Source organism: Ornithodoros turicata, chromosome 1, assembly GCF_037126465.1.
Source record: "Ornithodoros turicata isolate Travis chromosome 1, ASM3712646v1, whole genome shotgun sequence".
In the NCBI taxonomy this organism is placed as follows: Eukaryota; Metazoa; Arthropoda; class Arachnida; order Ixodida; family Argasidae; genus Ornithodoros; species Ornithodoros turicata.
In genome coordinates this window covers 233571931-233594224 of record NC_088201.1, presented here as the reverse complement: position 1 = coordinate 233594224, position 22294 = coordinate 233571931, and the positions used below count along the sequence as shown (strand labels likewise).

Genomic DNA, 22294 nt, shown 5'->3' with positions numbered 1-22294 from the left:
AAACTTTGGCTCAAGCCATTGCTACGATCGTCAAATACAAAGCTTGCGGCGGGATTCTTTCTGTGCTTACGCGATAAACTAAGTTGCAGAATTATTTCACAACAAATGAGGCCTCACTGGACAAGCACTATAAGTGAAGATTTAGTACACATGCATGACACAATCGCTCCGCACCTCCGTTCTCATCAAACAAGTAGCTAAAAGGTAAAAGTCGGAAGCACAATCTTACCCTGAAGCTCGCGGCAAAATCGCAAGTAGGCACCTTCAGTAACCTAACTACTGTAGTTAACTACTTAAAATACTAAGGAGTGATATTAAACGGTAGGAACAACTTATTTATTTACACATGGTAAACAAGACTTTCGTGCACGAGTCTGCACTTCTTCAGGTTACAAAAATATAAACATGGTACAGGCACATATATACAGTTGAAGGGGGAGTTCTGGCATGAGAAGGTAACAGGTTGATGGAAAGGATGCAAACACAGATAAAAATCAAAAGAACATAAATACAAAAGCAAGGGTATCAGAAGCGAAACATAACGAGAGCCCAAGGGCTTATACACAGGAAACGAGAACCATGTTTATATTTTTGTAACCTGAAGAAGTGCAGACTCGTGCACGAAAGTCTTGTTTACCATGTGTAAATAAATAAGTTGTTCCTACCGTTTAATATCACTCTTTGATTTTCTCACCACCGGCAACTTGACATCGCCTATTTTTTCTGCCTTCGTAACTTAAAATAGTAGTTTAACTAGTAGTTGCCACTACATTTCTGCAAGTAGTTGATAACTAGTTTTTAACTACAATCTGGTAGTTTAACTAGTAATTTAACTACATGTAGTTAACTACTGGCCATCACTGCTATTACCTACCTCTCTCTCTCTCTCTCTTTCCCTCTCTCTTTTCAGCAATCAATTCAGTCATCGCAGGGGTTCCTCCTCTCCACGTCGCCTCGGAGTGATTTCCGAACCGCGAGAAACAATCCCCTTCACATCCCATTCTCTCCCTCCCGTCGTGACCCTCATTACAATCTCGCAATGACGTCATTTCCGATCTGAAGTCGAGCAGCCAATCAGGACGAAGCGCGTGTCGTGCGCGTGACGGATGGAAGTCAAGACAGACGCCCTTAGAAAAGCCACGAACGCTGTTCGATATTAATTCTTCAGCAGTGACGTCTGGTAAGTTTATGTTCGTGTTTTCACTAGTCCTGACCCGAGCTGCTTTTACAAAACAAAAATCAACTGTGTAACGCTATAGTAAGGATTTCTCTTAACGCGACGTTGTCGGAAATGCAGTGACTCGAACTGCGTTCTTACCCGAAAGAAGGACACTTTTCGTAAGATTCACGGATGTTAAGCTTGGTCGATTGCAGTGATGGCCAGTAGTTAACTACATGTAGTTAAACTACTAGTTAAACTACCTGATTGTAGCTAAAAAGTAGTTATCAACTACTTGCAGAAATGTAGTGGCAACTACTAGTTAAACTACTATTTGAAGTAGTTAACTACAGTAGTTAGGTTACTGAAGGCGCCAACTACTTCCGATTTTGCCGCAAGCTTTATGGCACGATTGTGCTTCCGACTTTTACCTTGAGCTACTTGTTTGATGAGAACGGAGGTGCAGAGCAATTGTGTCGTGCATGTGTACTAAATCTTCACTTTTAATGCTTGTATAGTGAAGCCTCATTTGCTGCGAAATAATTCTGCAACTTAGTTTATCGCGTAGGCACAGAAAGAATCCCGCCGCAAGCTTTGTATTTGATGATCGTAGCAACGGCTTGAGCCAAAGTTTATTATTGCTTGTGATTCATATTTAGCTCTCCAAGGACACTACGAGGGATTGGTGTTCGTGGACAACGTTAAGTAGTTATAGATGTAGTTAAACTACATTGCAGTAGTTAAAAAAATTAGTTTTAACTACTCCCCTGAAAAGTAGTTGAACTACTAGTTAAACTACTCAATCACAAAGTAGTTAGTAGTTATAGTTGAACTAGTGTAGAAGTAGTTAGTGGCCATCACTGGTCGATTGTAGTAGTGTGCCGTCGAAAGATCAACATGTTTCATCACCCTCCCCTGTGTCTATAAATGTGGTTTCTCTGACTCGGCGGCCCCTTGGAAGCACACGGATCTTTCGTAAATTCGGTGACGGCCGATAACATTTTTCGATTCTATTCCTGCACGCGGCGACAATCCGAACATGTATTGGTGTTGTCGCTTTTGCGTCGTTGTTCAAACAGTGTCGTTGTTCTCAGGACAGTTCATTTCAGTTTCAGTTTCAAATAAGTTCCGTTGTACGACATTAATTTATAGCCGACTTTGTTACATATTTCGTGCTTGTTATACCCCCGTCACACGGGCATTTCGATCCTTCTCGAATCCGATCTGCATCGAGCTTCCCGAGCACGCTCGAGTTTTTACACTGCTACACGGCCAATTTCAATCCGCATTGAATGGTTGACCTGTGGCGCGAGAGGCGGCGCAACCGTCGCCGTCTGAGTACGTATCCGATTAGCTGTTCCGGCTGTTGTGGCGCGGTGTCGAGAATATAGGCAAATGAATAAACGGAACTCATTAATTTCGCGTTTCCTATATAACAGCAATATTAGTGGTAATTTATCGTATACCGATGTAAGCATCATTTGTAGCTTCGCGCGCATGTCCGTCTTAAGTTATGACAGTTCACCGGGGTCGAGGATGCAAATAGCGTCCGTCGAGCCGTCTTGAAATTCTCAATCCTGTTATGGGAACTATCTTGAGTCAAGCAGGATCAAAGTTCGATCCTGCTTGGAAGTGGCCGTGTAGCACCATCCGATCTGCATTGGGTTCAAGCAGGTTCGGTCGAGCAGGATCGAAAATGCCCGTGTGACAGGGGTATTAGACGTGCACGATCATGGCCTGCTTTGATGATCCCAAAAAAGTTGGGGTTGTTCGCATTGCATAAGAACCTCTAGAAAAACGGGAAGATAACTTCAGTGAGGGAGAGCCAAAACTGCCTGGAAGGTCTGGAACATGCCTGTTCCCTGGACACTATGCTGCGTCACGCCGCTGAAGGGAAAGGGGAAAATATGAAGTAGTTGTATCCCGCAGTGTCCTAACTACTATAGTTAGCTACAGAAAAATGTGGGTAAACTATTAGCTATAATTACATTCCCAGAGCTAGTTTCTAGCTACTTTTCAGCTACTATACAATAGTTTAACTACCTTCCTAACTAACTTCCCAGCACTAGTTGTTACTGTACGTTCCATTGTACAGTGCGAGTACGTTCCACGAGACACGTGATGTTATATGCAGTGCGTTCTACGTACATTCTACTGTACCTCTACTACGTACACTCTAAATATTTTCACACCTTTAAAGGTGTAAAATTGGTGTATTCACACGTATTACACCTATTTTACACCCTATAAGCTTGGCTTGAAAATTTTCGAGGGTGTAACTATGGTGGATTACACCCTTTTATGAGACACTGTCAGGAGGGTGTGATCAGGGTGCAACAAAGGGTGTATTTGGAGGTGGGACAGGCTCCATTACACAGGCTAAATGTATTTCTGTTTCTGTGCGGTGTTGAAGTGCTTTTGGTGCTCAAAACTTAAGCTTGTGATACAAGTTGTGATATAAAGACCAAATGCCCAGTTACTCAACATTTGGTACAGTGTCATAGAACCCCTCAAGGTTAGAGGACTATGTGATAAAGCTGTATTAAGTGATACGTTTGTATAGCTTTTCGCCTACGTAATGTAGGATATGTGTGCTGCATGGCCTAATGTCAACCTAATAAAAGCATAACCATTCAGTTCCCGTGATTGTGCCTTATATGTATGATGCCCGCATATACCCCCATCAATCACCTATAACATGTGTGTGCTGTGCAACATGTGTCTGCAATGTCGTATTTTTGCGTCACATGGGGTACAGCTGAGTCGTATACCTGGAAAGTATTACAAGTTCAGTGTGAGAAAAGTATATTATTGGCCTTTTAAAGAATATTTTGCATGGCTGTGATCGAAGAGTGATGCCAAGATAGCCACAATGACACTCCAAAGTACCAAGCATGTGGCTTCTGTAAAAACTAGAAACACTATACTTTCGCAGTGAAGCTGTAATAATTTCCAGCTACCTCTTCTATGGTTTGCAGGTTACATTACACCCTTCCACACAATTACACCCTTGATTTCTTGAGGGTGTTCCGTTACACCTTAAAAGGTGTACGCCATGCACATGTTCTTTTACACTATTTAAGGTGTAAAATTATTTAGAGTGTAGGGACAGTGCGTTCCACGAAACACGTGACGTTGTATACAATGGCACGTACAATACGCACAGCACAGGTGGGGACTAACACGTTACAAAGCAGAGCGTAGACGGTAACGCGTTACGTTCGTGGAGTGAAATATGGTAACGCATTACATTTGGGAGAAAGTAATGAGTAACATAACATTATTACATTTTAATAAGTAACGCGTTACGGCGTTATGCGTTACTGGGGGTTTGGGAACATTGCTTCATCGTCTAAGCTTGAAAGCTTGAGCGAGGACCGTGCCAGCAGAATCCGGGAATTCCCCTTCAACGATGACAAAAAGGTCACATCGACACCCACGAAAAACGCAAAAGAAGGGTTATTGACCTACACACTAAACTTTTTTACACCCTTTCCAGTGTAAAAATGGTGTTTGATAACTCACACCCTGGATGTAAAGTCTGTAGGGTGTAAGCAGTTACACCCCCTGCCATGGAGGTAAGAAACTAACGAGATGCCCTAAGCGCCTCTCCCAATGCAAGCGAGCGTGCTGTGACCCGCGCATGGCATTGTGGTTAGTTGCCCACACACGTGACCCATAAACGTCACGGCAAGACGTCATAAAACATGGCGTCCTCCATGTCCGCGGCGTATCTTACCTGAATACAGAGACGAGCTGCGGCCGAATAACTTGTTTCCGCTTTCATAACATCTTTGGAGTTCGAAGTTATCACACCCGTTGAAACACAAGATAGATCATCTCAGTGTGGAAGCAATGGATCACTAAATCGCTAGAAGATATACGTACGTCATCGTGACATTGCCTGGCTTCTCTTCTGTTTTGCTATTTTGCTGCGATTTATCACGCGGCAAATGTTGAAACAACCCGTAACCTTCAAAGTATTGTGCGAATGGACTCCTTGAAGGTAAGGCGTTTGCTGAAGATGAAGTTTGCTAAACTTCAAAGCCTCCGCGCAGACCGCCATTACGCCGAAACATGTGGGGATCACGTGACCGGGCAACTAGATGGGCGTGGTATTGCCAAGAGCGACCGCTAGAGGGGTCCCACGGCCTTCCGATCTTTTAGCCCTCTCCTTAGTTTCTTACCTCCATGCCCCCTGCGGTGTACCTGGTTCGTCCCACTAATGACCACTGGGAACGTACTAGATAGGGTGTCCCAAGGAAAGTGGCAGATCCCAACGAGCAGTCAACGAAAACCTGAGGCTATACTTGTGGTACTTGAGTTGCATACAGGTGCACGTCAACAGTAACACCTGTTTAACTCTGGTACCATAAATATATAGCCTCAGGTTTCTGTGTATCGCTCTCTTAGGGTGCTCTGATCCACTTTTCCTGCGCCAAACTGTATATATAGGGTCTCGGTAGTTGGCCTGGGTAAGAAGTCGGCTGACATCATTTGCATTCTTTTTCTTTTTTTTCTATTTTATTTCCTTTTTTCTTCTTATAGCAGCATTGTAATATGTATAATAATATGTTGTAGCATGTAGTGCTGTCTTATGTAACGATGAATGTAATTTTTACGTGTAATAATATTTCCCCACACGTTCATTTTATGCATCACTTATTATTTATAAGGACCGATTTACAGGACCTGCCCTCTCGGTCCTTTATTTGCTTATATGTACGTTTTTGATGTTTTCAATAAACTATTGTACTATTGAACTATATCATTTAATTCTGTGCAGTTCTAAGTAATGTGCATGATGTTCAGTGCCACACTTAAAAACACTGGACTGCATGGATCATCCTCACAGCACAGAACGAACAGAACCTAAGGTGCATAAGTCCCATCGCTGCGAAAATTACAGAAATGCTGTGTGCAGCTCACCCGCCTTTTACACCCTATGGGCCTGATGACCTTCTCACGGAGGGGTGTAAAAAGCAGGCAGGAGGGTGTAAACAGGAGGATACACCCACTTTTACACTCAAATGGGTGTTAGACAGTTAAGTGTGGGGTGTAAATTGTGCAATGCACCCTTTTAACACCTAAAGAGGTGTGATATTTTTTTTTTAGTGTGTACCCTGCTCCACGCGAAAATTTGAGTAAGCGCGCCGACGCGAGGAACCTACAGATTTTAATGCAGAACCGAGACATTTTGTCAAGACGACTTTAGAGAAGAAATAGCGAGACGACGAGAAATGAAAAGACTTTAGACGACTAGATGACACTTCTAAACCTGGAGCATAAGGATCCCCTGAGTGCATTTATAGTGCAGATATAGGACTCCAAATTTGGCCAACATAACGAAAATTTGAACAAACGCGCCGGCGCAGGCAGCGAAATATTTCTATGTACAAACGTGAAACTTTCCACCATGTTACCTCATTACCTGTTTTATTAGAAGCAGAGAAATCATTTAGATAAATTAAATAACTTACGGGTCAGAACACGATAGAAATACCGCACCCGGTGATGAGGGCAGCGCTCCACCCGAAAATTTGGGGAAGCGCCCCGACGCAGGAAACCTACAGATTTTAATGCAGAACCAAGACATTTTTTTCAAGATGACCCCTCTAAACCTGCAGCATACGAACCCCAGAGTGCATTTTGCTAAGTGAAATAGTTTGGGATATATAGGACTCCAAATTTGGCCAAGATGACGAAAATTTAGCCAAACGCGCAGGCGCATGCAGCGAAATATTTCTATGTACAAACGTGAAACTTTCCACCATGTTACCTCATTAGCTGTTTTATTAGAATCAGAGAAATCATTTTGAAAAAATAAATAGATTAGGGGTCAGAACACGATAGAAATATCGCTCCCGGTGATGACGGCCGCGCTCCACCCGAAAATTTGAGGAAGCGCGCCGACGCAAGGAACCTACAGATTTTAATGCAGAACCGAGACATTTTTTTTTCAAGATGACACTTCTAAACCTGCAGCATAAGAATCCCAGAGTGCATTTTGCTAAGTGAAATAGTTTGGGATATATAAGACTCTAAAGTCGGCCAAGATGACGAAAATTTGGAGAAACGCGCCGGCGCAGGCAGCGAAATATTTCTATGTACAAACGTGAAACTTTCCACCAGGTTACCTCATTACCTGTTTTATTAGAATCAGAGAAATCATTTCGAAAAAATAAATAGATTAGGGGTCAGAATGCGATAGAAATACCGCACCCGGTGATGACGGCCGCGCTCCACGCGAAAATTTGGGGAAGCGCGCCGACGCATGGAACCTACAGATTTTAATGCAGAACCGAGACATTTTTTCAAGATGCCACTTCTAAACCTGCAGCATAAGAATCCCCAGAGTGCATTTTGTTAAGTGAAATAGTTTGGGATATATAGGACTCTAAAGTCGGTCAAGATGACGAAAATTTGGCCAAACGCGCCGCCGCAGGCAGCGAAATATTTCTATGTATAAACGTGAAACTTTCCGCCATGTTACCTCATTACCTGTTTTATTAGAATCAGAGAAATCATTTTGATGAATTAAATAGCTTACTGGTCAGAACACGATAGAAATACCGCACCCGGTGATGACGGCAGCGCTCCACGCGGAAATTTGGGGAAGCGCGCCGACGCAGGGAACCTACAGATTTTAAAGCAGAACCGAGACATTTTTTCAAGATGACACTTCTAAACCTGCAGCATAAGAACCCCAGAGTGCATTTTGATAAGTGAAGTAGTTTTGGATATATATGACTCTAAATTCGGCCAAGATGACGAAAATTTGGAGAAATGCGCCGGCGCAGGCAGCGAAATATTTCAATGTACAAACGTGAAACTTTCCACCATGTTACCTCATTACCTGTTTTATTAGAATCAGAGAAATCATTTTGATAAATTAAATAGCTTACGGGTCAGAACACGATAGAAACATCGCACCCGGTGATGACGGCCGCGCTCCACCCGAAAATTGGGGAAGCGCGCCGACGCATGGAACCTACAGATGTTAATGCAGAACCGAGAAATTTCTTCAAGATGGCACTTCTAAACCTGCAGCATAAGAATCCCAGAGTTCATTTTGATAAGTAAAATAGTTTGGGATATATAAGACTCTAAAGTCGGTCAAGATGACGAAAATTTGGAGAAACGCGCCGGCGCAGGCAGCGAAATATTTCTATGTACAAACATATGAACCTTTCCACCATGTTACCTCATTACCTGTTTTATTAGAATCAGAGAAATAATTTTGATAAATTAAATAGCTTACGGGTCAGAACACAATAGAAATACCGCACCCGGTGATGACGGCAGCGCTCCACGTGAAAATTTGAGGAAGCGCGCCGACGCAGGGAACCTACAGATTTTAATGCAGAACAAAGACATTTTTTTCAAGATGACACTTCTAAACCTGCAGCATAAGAATCCCAGAGTGCATTTTGATAAGTGAAATAGTTTTGGATATATAAGACTCCAAATTTGGCCAAGATGACGAAAATTTGGCCAAACGCGCAGGCGCATGCAGCGAAATATTTCTATGTACAAACGTGAAACTTTCCACCATGTTACCTCATTAGCTGTTTTATTAGAATCAGAGAAATCATTTTGAAAAAATAAACAGATTAGGGGTCACAATGCGATAGAAATACCGCACCCGGTGATGACGGCAGCGCTCCACGCGAAAATTTGGGGAAGCGCTCCGACGCAAGGAACCTACAGATTTTAATGCAGAACTGACACATTTTTTTCAAGATGACACTTCTAAACTTGCAGCATAAGAATCCCAGAGTGCATTTTGATAAGTAAAATAGTTTGGGATATATAGGACTCTAAAGTCGGCCAAGATGACGAAAATTTGGAGAAACGCGCCGGCGAAGGCAGCGAAATATTTCTATGTACAAACGTGAAACTTTCCACCATGTTACCTCATTACCTGTTTTATTAGAATCAGAGAAATCATGTTGATAAATTAAATAGACTAGGGGTCAGAATGCGATAGAAATACCGCACCCGGTGATGACGGCAGCGCTCCACGCGAACATATGGGGACGCGCGTCGACGCAAGGAACCTACAGATTTTAATGCAGAACCGAGGCATTTTTAAAGATGACGTAAGAACTGCGTCCATTTCAGAGAACATAAACTAGTCTATTAGGTTCTTACGTTGTCTGAAATAGACGGAGTTCTTGATAACGGATCACTAATTTCCTGCAGGGCTTATCTGGATGTCCCGGTGTAGGGACTGTGTAACAAAGTGGTGGCGCCTCGATGCGGCCTCCGGAGAAAGTACCTTGCGTGATAGCATGGAGGTAAGAAACTAAGGAGAGGGCTATAAGATCGGAGGGCCGTGGGACCCCTCTAGCGGTCGCTCCAGGCAATACCACGCCCATCTAGTTGCCCGCTCACGTGATCCCCACATGTTTCGGCGTTATGGCGGTCTGCGCGGAGGCTTGGAAGTTTAGCAAACCTCATCTTCAGCAAACGTCTTACCTTCAAAGAGTTCATTCGCACAATACTTTGAAGGTTATGGGTTGTTTCAACATTTGCCGCGTGATAAATCACAGGAAAAGTTGAGCAAAACAGAAGGGAAGTCAGGCAATGTCACGATGACGTACGTCTTCTAGCGATTTAGTGATCTATTGCTTCCACACCCAGATGATCTATCTTGTGTTTCAACGGGTGTCATAACTTCTAACTCCAAAGATGTTATGAAAGCGGAAACAAGTTATTCGGCCGCAGCTCGTCTCTGTATTCAGGTAAGATACGCTGCGGACATGGAGAACGCCATGTTTTATGACGTCTTGCCGTGACGTTTATGGGTCACGTGTGTGGGCAACTAACCACAATTCCATGCGCGGGTGACAGCACGCTCGCTTGCATTGGGAGAGGCGCTTAGGGCATCTCCTTAGTTTCTTACCTCCATGCGTGATAGCCGCCGGGTAGCCAGCTTTGTTTACATATGATGTACGGGCGTCTTTCTTTTGTCACACCGGAACTGTTGCATCGCTAACTGTGCCAGCAACTAAAAGAACTCTTCATTAGGGACCAGATGTTTCATTTCTCGTGATTTCTATGCTTCCAATACCACCGAGGACATTAGAGTCGCAGCGAATATCCTTTGTGAAGCGCGTTCGGCCATTGGACGAGGTGTGCACAACATGAGCGAATATATCTTATTTCTTTTGTTCTAGTTTCAATGAAACTGAATGGGGACCTGCACAACGATCAATGATTTACAGTTGCCACTTTTGTGACGGTGCAACACCGCTGGATACTGTATTGCCGTCAAATTCGCCAACCAAACGGCAACATATTTCGAGATTAGTGATTGAGGTGTTTCATCGCCAATGCCCGGAGCCGATATTGCTCCCGGTAATCTGATTGACGAGTCTCACAGTGACAAAGGAGTTCTGCGTTGTCCAAAAGGTTCAGTACTTACGCACTGACCATTTCACAGCGGTAGCTGAGGTAGAAACTCATATAATGTCTTCTTTCAGTGTCTCTTTAACGTTATTGTAACTGAAGATACTGGAAAAACTGCAGTAGAAGTTCAGACAACAAGTTGTGACCTGACGTGTTTATTTGTACGGATAAAACGGACGCACGATGTAGATTTCAGTGACGAAGCTATGTGTGTGCAAAGAGGACAACAGGAACACAAGACTCAGTCAAAAACATGGTATTACAAATGGCTGGAGTCAGAGAAATACACGTACATAGCCTTCGCTAGCAAGCCAGGATTTTGTGAGGCGTCAAATAACCATCCTCTCGACGTATCACTTACAGATGTTTTGACCAAACAGACGCGAGTGGCTGTTCTCCTCCCGCACTGTTAGATACATTATAAGTACGGTGGTGGTTGCTTCTGTGCAATTTGTCTCCATTCTCATCGTTCGCGCCTCAGAAAGGCTCCACATTATTTGCACTTGGTAAGTTTGCCCTTCTAATTACGGCGGTCGCCACGCAAGCTACACTGTAAACTGAAAAACACCCTTATGGGTGTAAATCGCTTGTCCTATAATTGACTCCTCTTTTCACACCGTATGGTCTGGAATACCCTTTCTAGAGGGTGTATCCCGTGTAAAACACCCTTTGAAAGGGTGCTTTTCCTTGAAAATGCCGTCTTTTGCACCCTTTATACACCTTTTTAGGAGGGTGTTTAGCGATCTTACACCCTAAAGGGTGTAAAGGTGTTTAAAGGGTGCAAAAGAGGGCATTTTCAAAGAAAAGCACCCTTTCCAGGGGTGATTTACACGGAATACACCCTCTAAAAAGGGTGTTCCAGACCATGTACGGTGTAAAAAGAGGTATCAGTTATAGGACAAGCCATTTACACCCATAAGGGTGTTTTCCGGTTTACAGTGTACGGTTCCACCTGAAAATGCATAGAACGGGCGGCGTGGTATCACGATGGAGCAGCGCCCCCCTTTTAGGTGTCGCACGGTCCCTATTATCCGGGCCGATTATCAGGGAATGTCGAGCACGGGATAAACATGGAACGACCATACACATTTAGACAATTGTACTTACAATAACAACATATTAATAACGAACAGCTTGCTGAACTAAGAAACTTTCCCAAGAAGCTCGTTACACTCAAGACAGTGATGAGTCGATCATTAAGATGCAGGCAGGCTGGTGTATGGACGTGGGCGGTATCAGTTCCTTAAGGTTGAGGATCGTCGTAGGGACATAGGAATTCTCCTTCCTGTCTACTGCCTCTGCCCCTATTATCTCCTCAATCTCAAGGATTCCCCGTGAACTCTGCCCAGGACGCATACTAACCCTCCTGTTCCCCCCACTCCTTTCCGCTGTCCTCTCTCCATGTGTCCACGTATGTACGCTGCTCATAGCCACAGTTGCTTCGCGGCGCTAACAAGGAAGCAAAAAAAATCCTTGAAAAAAAAACGATGAAGAACCACAAGAAAGTGTTGTTCGCCGCCCCAGAAACTTAGATAATCGGAAACACAGAGATCAGGAAGGGTTGTTATATCACCACTTTCCACCTTTCACAGCACGCTCTGAAGACAGTCATCCGAGGCCCATCCGCACCCCTAGTCACAGACGTGTTAATGGCTTACCACACTATCTACGCCGCAGGCCACAGGCTAGTTCTCCAGTGGGTTCCAGCCCATTGTGGTGTCGTGGGGAACGAGCAGGCCGACAGCGCCGCAGAAGCAGCACTCTCGTCTCGGAACCGGACCCGCATTGTTCTGCTCAGAGGAGACCGCCGTTCAATTCTGCGACGTCTAGTGACACCCCTGGCTTCCCGCCAACGGACAACCGACATTCTTCCCCCCTCTATGTTGAACAGAGTTGATCCCACGCTCGCTTTCCGCATGCCACGATACACATCTCGTCAGGATGCTGCATTAATCCACCGCATGCGCCTCGATGTGGCCTTTACAGCTCAGTGGCGTTACCGCTTGAGACAAATTGATTCTCCCACCTGCTGCCACTGTGGTGCTCTTGAGGATCTGGAGCACATTCTTCTTCATTGCCCTCACTACGAACCTTCCCGAACCACACTCTCCGAGTCTCTTCGTCAGCTGGACTCTCGCCCTCTCTCCCTACCGAAATTGCTTGGTCCCTGGCCCAATCCAGCCCAGCAACGCTCTGCGCTCAGAGCTCTTCTGACATTTCTGGACACCATCGGACTTCGATCGTTATTGTAAAGGGGCTCGTTATTTTATTCCCCCCATTCCACCAAGCACTGGGGTAGAGTATCGCCTGTTGCGATGAAACTCCCCACTCTCCAAGACCGAAAATAAAGTTGTTGTTGTCATCATGAAGACGGCCATCGTGATTCTGTTCGTCCTGGTCGATTGGGGTGGGTATTCGTGTCGCCCTTCGTGCATGATAAGCTGCACTGTATAGCGACCCTTTCCGCAGGCGCCGTTTCCGAGGTAGAAGCGCTGCATCATGGTGCCTTACAGCGTTCAATCAGGGCTGCTGCCCAAGGTAAGGCCCTAGAGACACAGCAAAGAGTGTGGAAGTGCTTTGGGTTCACAAAAGTGCAACGGGTGCTGAACTGCTCGGTCGCGATGCTAGATATGAAAATGCGTGTCTAAATTCTCACTTCCACGGGAACTGGAAGGACAGGGGCGCAACCACATCATCACGTGGGGGAGGAGGGAGGAGGTTTCTATGTCCAAGCGTGTAGCGGGGGAGGAGGGGGAAAGCGGAAAGCGCAACCCGAGCTGCACCGTTTGCGAGCAACACTGAGAAGTCACGTGCCAGAAACAGAACAGAGGATCGGGTCGATGGCGGTACGGACGGCGGCAACGATGGCTAGCGAACGTAGCGAAGCAAGCCCTGCCCATTAGGTTCGTTCCATTAGGCCTGCACTGCCTGAACCAGTTCCGGTGGTGCTGCACTCTCCCGTTCGTTTCGCCACAGGTCCCCCAAGGTCGCCATTTTCCCATGTATTTGTTCCTATCCCGATGCGTGCAATGCCGGAGGCCGCCCTTAGATACCCCATTGTTACCAGACGTTGGCTTGCCTGGATTGTAGCGCGCTAAAGATCCAGTTGAAGCACAATCCAAGCCAGGCCAAGTCACCGAAGGAGAAATGGACGACTGCAGCGCCTGCGGCGCCTGGTACGACAGGTACGCTATGTGATGCACGCAGCCGTGCACTAGATCCTTCCGATCGCTCAACACGTTTAAAAACGGGACCAAAAAGTGAAATACGACAGAGAAAGTTGTTATACGCGTATTATTTGGACATATAAAGACTAGATTCATTCGCAGAAACAACAAAAACATTTTGCCGCTAAACTTAGCGCGCTGAAGTGATCCGGAACGGCAACAGTGGGGTATCTAGTGGCGGCCTTCTTCGTTGCACGCTTTTCCGAGGTGAGTTTGGGGGACCTGTTTCGCCAGTACAGCCGAGCGCCCTCTGCACCGTCTCGTTCGTTTCAAACCAGTGCACGCCAGGTGTAGCCCTAGTGTAAGGAAACTCTGCTTTCCCGCAGGGGTCAGTTCAACGGTAGTGCAGAGTGATGGCGGCAATATGTCAGCAGACGACACAAGGTAAATAATAGTTAATGTAGATGCTGGGAGAGAGGTTTGAATTCGAAGTCGAAATAACGATTCACCACAGTTTCGGTGTACATTGGTACATGGTTCCTGTCAGTTCGCGGAAGATTCAACGCTATCACGGTTACGAGGTCGTCGAATTCTTCGTCCTCGCTGTCAGAATCCACAAGTTCCATGTCTGTTTGCACCATAGTTGAACAGCTCATTGTGTTCGAAATTAAAAAGCAGCAATGCACATGTGATTGAGATGTCACACGCGTTCTTACAATCCGTAGCGGTGTTAAGACTCGCGGAGAGCAGAAGGTCCGCACTAGCGCTGGACTTCGATATTCGTTTCGCAGTCAAACTAGTGTTGCACCGTTGAAGTGGAGCTGGCCTAGTGTTGCGCTAGTTCAGAACTGGCTCTGCAGCGCCCGGAACTGGTTCAGGGAGTGCAAGTCTAATCGAACAGACCTATTGTGTTCGGCAAGTACGGCTCTTTCGGGAGCGTACTGAGTTGAGCAGCGGTATCGCTTTCACAGCTTAAAGGGACTATGAAATGATTTTTTTCTTCGTTTCGTTCGAAAGAAGACATTTTTCTGGGTCTAGAACCGAAATTTTACTTTCGTCGCGCGAGCGGATTTCTCGGGAGCGAATTTAAACGGAGCGGCGAAGGGAGGACAGCTGGCGCCACGCCGTGGCGAGCTGCCGAGCGGAGACACAACGGGTAACTTGACGCGACCACGGCCGGCTCAGCAACACGTCATCGTGACGTGTTGCCGAGCCGAGGAATCCCGCCAGGAGCATGCGCCGTAGGATCCCGCGTATGCGTTCATCGGGAGCGGAAATCTTCATGACAGCAGCTTTCGCGCGATCGGCAGGTTTCGGCAGTGGCGGCAGCCACAGCGCGAGCTCGCGGCATTACTTGCCATTGTGCAACACCGGTGACGTAACGGGGAACCGAAGTGCGGTCCGTACAGTTACACCATCGGCAGGGAAATATGCGCGGGAGAGGAGGAACGCGGAAGAGACATTTCCAGCGCGCGCTCCTCGCAGAGTGGAGCGATTTCGTCCGCAAAAATTTGTGGCATATTAGTTTCTCTGCGGGAAGAACAGTTTCCATCGAATAAAAGTATGGGGGTTCAGGAAATTTCATAGTCCCTTTAAGCGTCATTAGTGATATGTTATCTGTGAGATCGTCCTCGGCGCCGGGACGGGAACCTTTCGCTTTCCAGCGGCAAGGATGAACATGTCTACGGCGTATGAAGTGCTGAAGCCACGATATGGAGCAGCCCCACTAGCAACATAAGTAAGGAATTAGTCGTAAGGAACATGCATGCATTTTGCAGGGACACAGCAATCTGTATGCTTTGCGGTCCTTTTCCCGGGAAGATTTTTTTTTCCCGAATCCGAATGTGACGGGGAATTGTTAACAGTCCGCCATTTTGTTTCGGTCTGTTGAGTTCCTGTAATGGTAAAGTCACGTACGAACGACAGGACACGAGCAAGAGATGTAGTGGAAAATATTCATTGCCTACTATCTATTTATTTATATATTTTTATTTATAATGTTTCTTTTTATTTATTCGTTGAGCAAATTTATGTGAGAAGCGCAGATAATATGCCGAATTTACGATAACTTAGGAAAACGGAAGTCAAGTTTAGCGGAATGAAGCAACCAACGGAAAGTAACGCCTTCCACGACCAACGGATGGTGCCTCCCTTATGGTAACCCTTCCGCGACCAAGTCCGACACCCCCTGGGTTTGACTGAATGTCCTGATCTGCACCGAGGATCCCTTTAGGAATGTCCAGGTTTCAGGTGAAAGGTTCAGGGTCCAGGGTCCAGGTCCAGGTGAAACAGGGGTCTCAGCTCCTGTGCGAAGGGGCCACTGTGGAAGATCCACCCGCTCGGCACTCGTGGTGACGTCAACAGTTCACACCCTGTGAGGTGTACCTATGTCACACACACTGTGGACGTTCACAGTTCCGGTGGTCGGATAAGGATTCAGTATAACAATGACTATAGTCGCGTTCAACTAGTCCGTGAACTACGTACACCGTTGGAGATAACCAGACCCAATAGCGCGCCAGAAGACTACAGCAGCGCCACCATCAGCCGCCAAAACGCGTTTTCTGCCGCAGCGCTGTGTCATGCGGGCAGTGTTAACAACCAATGCGGAAGCAGAGGGAGGACGATGGATTCCATCACCTGGCGTAGGGAGGAACGTGACCTCTCTGTGTCCAGTCATGCTATCTGCGGCGCAATATTTTGACAGCTGAAGGAACTAGATTTCTGCTCCTTTTTTTCAATGTTGAACAAGACTATCGAAATTAGAAAAGAAGATGAACGCATGTATGCGCAACGTATTTTGAATACTTTTCGTCCACTTTGTTTTTTTCCCACAGCTTTCGCTCCTTCGTCGCTGGGGGCTCCTGGCATTGGTCGGCTCCGTAGGAAGACCTGCTACGAGCCATATGGTCCCGTTGTCGTACCCCGCAAGTGCTGACGGCACCGTGGATGGCGCTCTTCAAGGGGTCACCGATACGAGTGGTTCTTACACTTTCACCGTGAAATAAAAATGCATTGCACGAGATACGTTGGACAAAACTTCTCGCATGCAGAACGTATTCGTTGGTGTCGCTGTCCCATGGCTTGGCAATTACCGTACACCATACTTAAGACGGACGTCACGCAGTGTACGTAGGGTTCTTCGTTTTGGGGTTAAAGACCAATATTTCACGGTATTTCCCCCCTCCCCCCCGAACAAATTTTCAAGAATTCGAGTAATGCGTGGTTCACACTACAACTTCTCTCCGTTGCGGTTACGGTGCGGATCCAGTGCGGAGGCGGCTGTCGTACGACACGCTGTTCAGACATATGCTTTCTTGATACGTCAAACGCCTGTGGTTGACCAATCACGTCTCCACTCCACCACGTCTCCATTCCACAGGCAGCCATGAACGGGCAACGTGATGTGGTCGGCGAAACTTTGAATCTCCGAATGAATCTCTGTACTCGGCTCGGCGTGGGTCGTAGAGCCACGGGTATTTCTCGATCTCTGAAATTAGAGCTTCTTCTTTTGCTAACGTGCTTTCACCGGAGGCAGCCATGTTGGAAAAGCACGCGACAGCACAGCAGTGATGCGCTTGCGTGGAGCGCGTTCGCTCATTGGTCAGCTGCATCTCCGCAGGTAGCCCGTACCGCATGGACTTCGGTCGAGCTCAACTCTTGCGGTGCGTGTGCTTTTCGGAGTGTCGTGCTTCGTTGTCATGACAACCGTGTCGCGCCGCATACGTAACGCATGAAAATGCAACAGTGTGAACCAAGCATAAAACCCGATATCTAGCCGAAATCCTCGCGGTACTTCAACTTCTCCTTCTCGGTAAACCGTTGGAAAGGTGAATCATTCATAATATCATCAAAGAGAGCTCTTTGTGGCAATCTATTTGTCCTCCGTATATAATCCCCACCTCCAGGAGTCAAAGGCAAGCTTTTGTAGAGCTCGAGCAAGTGTTTCAATACCGCGGTCGTTTCATTATCCCGGTTCCGAGCGGAAATATAAAGATGACTGTTTCTCGTCCCTGTGTCACAGCAGTGGCTTGTTTCGTATGTCTTTCGTTTCATCCGAAAACTACCCGGTAACATGACAGACAGAGATCATAGCGCCCGATTTCTTCCCGAATTCTCGTGTGTATATGGTACCCGATTTTTGCCTCCTGAATTTGAAAAATTATAAAACCCGACAACGAAGAACCATAAGTGTACGTTCAATTTAGGATTTTTTATCTTCTTCTTCTTCTTTTTTTTTTGCCATTGCTCTTGTGTTGTTAGTATTGCGTGGCTAAGTAGCCATGCCCACCCTAGATACAGTCAACTCTCGATCTATGAATCGCGTTCCACGGAAAATCGTTCATACAACAAATTCATAAATCGAGGTTCACAGTGGGTAGTGCATCTGAAAGTCTAAGAATGGCGGAAAACTGCATTGTAACATTTTACAACCTTATACCCCTGTCACACGGGCATTTTCGATCCTGCTCGACCGAACCTGCTTGAACGCAATGCAGATCGGATGGTGCTACACGGCCGCTTCCAAGCAGGATCGAACTTTGATCCTGCTTGACTAAAGACAGTTCCCATAACAGGATTGAGAATTTCAAGACAGCTCGACGGCCGCCATTTGCATCCTCGACCCCGGTGGACTGTCATAACTTAAGACGGACATGCGCGCGGAGCTACAAGTGATGCTTACATCGATATACGATAAATTACCACTAATATCGCTGTTATATAGGAAACGCGAAATTAATGAGTTCCGTTTATTCATTTGCACAGGTCAACCATTCAATGAGCATTGAAAGTGGCCGTGTAGCAGCGTCAAAACTCGAGCGTGCTCGGGAAGTTCGATGGAGATCGGATTCGAGAAGGATCGAAATGCCCGTGTGACAGGGTTATTATTTTACTTTACGGTCGGTGGTATTCGTCAGTTGTTTCTGGAAATGGTTTGGAATTACGCTGCGTGTCATTGGCTCTCCACGCTGTTGTCGTGTGACGCTCCAATCCTCCTCGTACTAGTCTATCCCATTCTACAGATGGTTCCACAGTGATCCAGCTGTGGCACGTCTGCTTCCAACGGCAGATATCCTGGTTGCCAGGGTTGTTAAAGTTACTTTTCAAAAGTAACTAAGTTACAGTTACAGATACAGTGAACCCTCGTTAATATGACACCCGATAATATGACATACTGGCTTTATGACCGTTTTTCTTGGGAACCGTTCCGCCGCCATGTAAATCCATCTCGTTAGTATGACAATCCGCTTACCCGACTATGACTGAGATTTTTGTCACAAGTAGGGTCAAACACAGGTATTATATTTTCGTTATTATGACCACGTCATATGACCCGCAGAGTAGTCCCAGGCAGAGGTTGACACGGGTGGGGCGCCAAGGTTTGGGGTGACTCCTGATATTGTTGACCTCGGAATTACTCATAGCGCTTTTCGGACTGCCAAAACACTGTAGTGCTTAAAACAGCAGTAACCACGAGACCAGGTCACACTGCGCACCTAAGAATGGCCGGAACGAAGCGGTCTCTGAGGTCAGCAGATTGCGAGTTTCTCGTTAGTATGACAATTTGCTTTATGACCAAAATCTTCGGAAGCGGCGGTGGTCATATTAACGAGGGTTCACTGTACTCAGCTTCAAAAGTAATTAAGGTACAGTTAGAGTTACTGACTAGAAAAAAAAATACTGAGATACAGTTACAAATGCCTTGGAAAAGTAACCGAGTAAGGGAGGAGTTACTCTTTGAATATTCTGTACCCAGACCATATCCTTCGCCTTCGGCTCATAATAGGTGTCACTCTGGAGCCGCAGGAACATCCCATCTTGGGTAATCGTACACTCTTAAAAATGAACTTCACCACATAGCACGCTCCTAGCCAACCATCATCCCGAATGACAACGTTCTCGCCCTAGATTTGCTGAAAACGGGAGGCGGAGCCTATTTTGTGCCCATTATGCACGGCACAGAATAGGCTCCACCTCCCGTTTTCAACAAATCAGGGGCGAGAACGTTGTCATTCGGGATGATGGTTGGCTAGGAGCGTGCTATGTGGTGAAGTTCATTTTTAAGAGTGTACGTAATTGCAGGCAAAACGTTGAAAGGATCGCCTAAACTGGGTGTAACCGAGGTAGGGAAAAAAAAGTGGCTCACTGAGCAAGAAATAAACATTTTAATTGCAAAAAAAAAATCTCACTGAGCTTCGCATGGCCATCATATTCATGGACTGAATATCTGATGCCTCCACTACTTCTCTGTGAGACTGAGATTCTGGTGGGTAAATTATATGAAACGCATGCAATGAATGCAGTACATCACACAAGCAAAAAAAATTTGCAGCACAGCACTGTATGCGTGCTGCACATTTTTGCCCACAAGCCCACACAAGTGGCCCACAAGTGCCCACAAGCCTTCCAAGGCTGTAAAGCCTTTCCACAGCTGCTTCATCGGCTGCGGCTGAATGTGGCCCGAACTCCTCTCCTCCTATTTAAGATGAATCAGCACCCATCACCTCTTTGCCCAACGTGCAACGTAGAAGCCGATGTGCCACACATTCTCATTGCCTGCCAGCGGTACGAAGACCACCGATCGAGTCTCCGGCGCCGCCCTGCTCATCTAGGCTACCGAGAGCTTTCCCTCGCCGTGTTACTTGGCCCTACCCAGCACGCCGAAGTCACGTCTGCGCTGACACGATTCCTTCGGGAATCTAAACTCCTGGGCATTCTCTGATGCGTCCTATGCGCAACGATTAGTGAAGGAGCTGTTTCTTCTGTATTTTTTGATAATGTTCTGTATCCCAGCTGTTTTCTGTTTGCTTGAAAACATTAGGGAATAGCAAGCCCACACCGTGGCTAACCTTTCCCTTTTTTTTCTTACTTCGCATTAAACATATCCCCCCCCCCCCCTTTCCACAGCTACATGGAGGATCTGCCGGCGCGCCTTTCGCGCCACGTCCGGCTCGGCGACGGTGTTTCGTCGTTTTTTTTACTCAAAAAATACTCAAAAAGACAGATACAAGTTACTGAAAAAAGTAATGAAGTTACAGTTAGAAGTGCGCGTTCGAAAATGTATCTAATATTTCCTCGAGATACACAAAAAGTATCTAAGTACACGTAATCAGACTACTTTTACTGTCACTTTTAAAGGGAGACTCCGCAACAAAAACGTGTTGAGGTAACCGTGCGACATCAATCCGTACCCTATGATATTTCCGTGAATACAATTTCTCACCCCCCAAGTGGCCCAGATGATTAGAAAATGAATATTTTGCTTCGAGTGACCAAGCGCTGCTCCACGGAAAAGCAGTCAAGCAACACTGTGCTTCACCTCACCGGTATTCCTCATGTACGGCTTTCTGTAGGTCTTGCTTTTACAACTGGCGAATAAATTAGAACGAAATCGAAGAACCAGACGACTGGTCATCCACGCGACACGAAAAAGTTACAAAGCGCGTGCCCAAAAAACAGCCGGTAGCACACACGAGACTACCGGTGACGTCACGCATGGTACAGGAGGTAGTAGAGGGAACCTCAAGAACAAGAGATAAACTGATGTTCTGAGGCTGGAACAACATAGAAGGGACAGATACAAACAAAGCCTCAAATTGCCTAAGAAATCAACGATGAAAGATGAAAGTCACTGAAAAGGTTAGCCAGCTGTAGGGATCGAACCCACATCTTCTGGATTGCCGGATTGTATTCTGGATTGTATCTGTCCCTTCTATGTTGTTCCAGCCTCAGAACATCAGTTTATCTCTTGTTCAACAGGTGCCGCTTGCGTCGATTTCCGTCGTATGAATGTGTGTATGAGTGAGCAAAAATGTAAGAGTGAAAGGAGGGTGAGTGAGAGTGAGTGGCTGGTTTGTCGTCCCTTCAGATGACGCACCCCGAAAGTCACTGGAGAGGCGTGTTAGCTTAGCTCAATTGGTAGAGCTCTGGACCGGCAATCCAGAAGATGTGGGTTCGATCCCTACAGCTGGCTAACCTTTTCAGTGACTTTCATCTTTCAACTTCAGTTTCGGTTTCGTTTTGAGCTTCCCAGCTCTTTTGGTAACTAATGAGTCCCATATTGCCAAACCAACTGTATTTCTCATTTTGGAAGAATGTATCGGACATATTTACACAGCCATTATAATAGTTTCAGATTGTCCCGGAGTCTCCCTTTAACAACCCTGCTGGTTGCATATTTCGAAACCCGCTCCTGGACGACAGATCGCCGCCGCCGTGTCCGTTTAGCGTGGCGGCGGCGGCGGCGTATACCGCTAGCAGCAGAAAACGCTGAAATGTCATAGCGGCCGTATGTTCTTGTTTGGACCGTGTTATTGAACAGATGATGAGCGGACAGTAGAAGATACATCTGTTTAGGTGTATTTCGATGGCGATAAGCAACGTACATGTTCTTTGAACATTTATGTACTTTGCTTTTGAGAATGTGAGACCACGGATATTCGTAATACCTGGAGTACACTCTAAGAAACAAGGAGTACTTTTAGTCCTTTTGGGAACTAAATGCCTTCGCACAAAAAATAGTCCCTTTCGGGAGTAAATGCAGGGGAGTAAA

The 22294-nt window shown here is 46.1% G+C and overlaps 1 long non-coding RNA gene and 1 other non-coding gene across 2 annotated transcripts; both read left to right on the top strand.

Annotated features, from left to right (window-relative positions):
• Positions 1-13024: 13024 nt before the first annotated feature.
• On the top strand, positions 13025-16799 carry LOC135377183 (uncharacterized). Its single transcript, XR_010418090.1, has 2 exons — positions 13025-13111; positions 16578-16799. It is a non-coding gene; the product is annotated as an uncharacterized LOC135377183 (long non-coding RNA).
• A 4843-nt stretch (positions 16800-21642) lies between these two features.
• On the top strand, positions 21643-21715 carry Trnaa-ggc (transfer RNA alanine (anticodon GGC)). The gene has a single exon. It is a non-coding gene; the product is annotated as a tRNA-Ala (tRNA).
• The last annotated feature ends 579 nt before the right edge of the window (positions 21716-22294 follow it).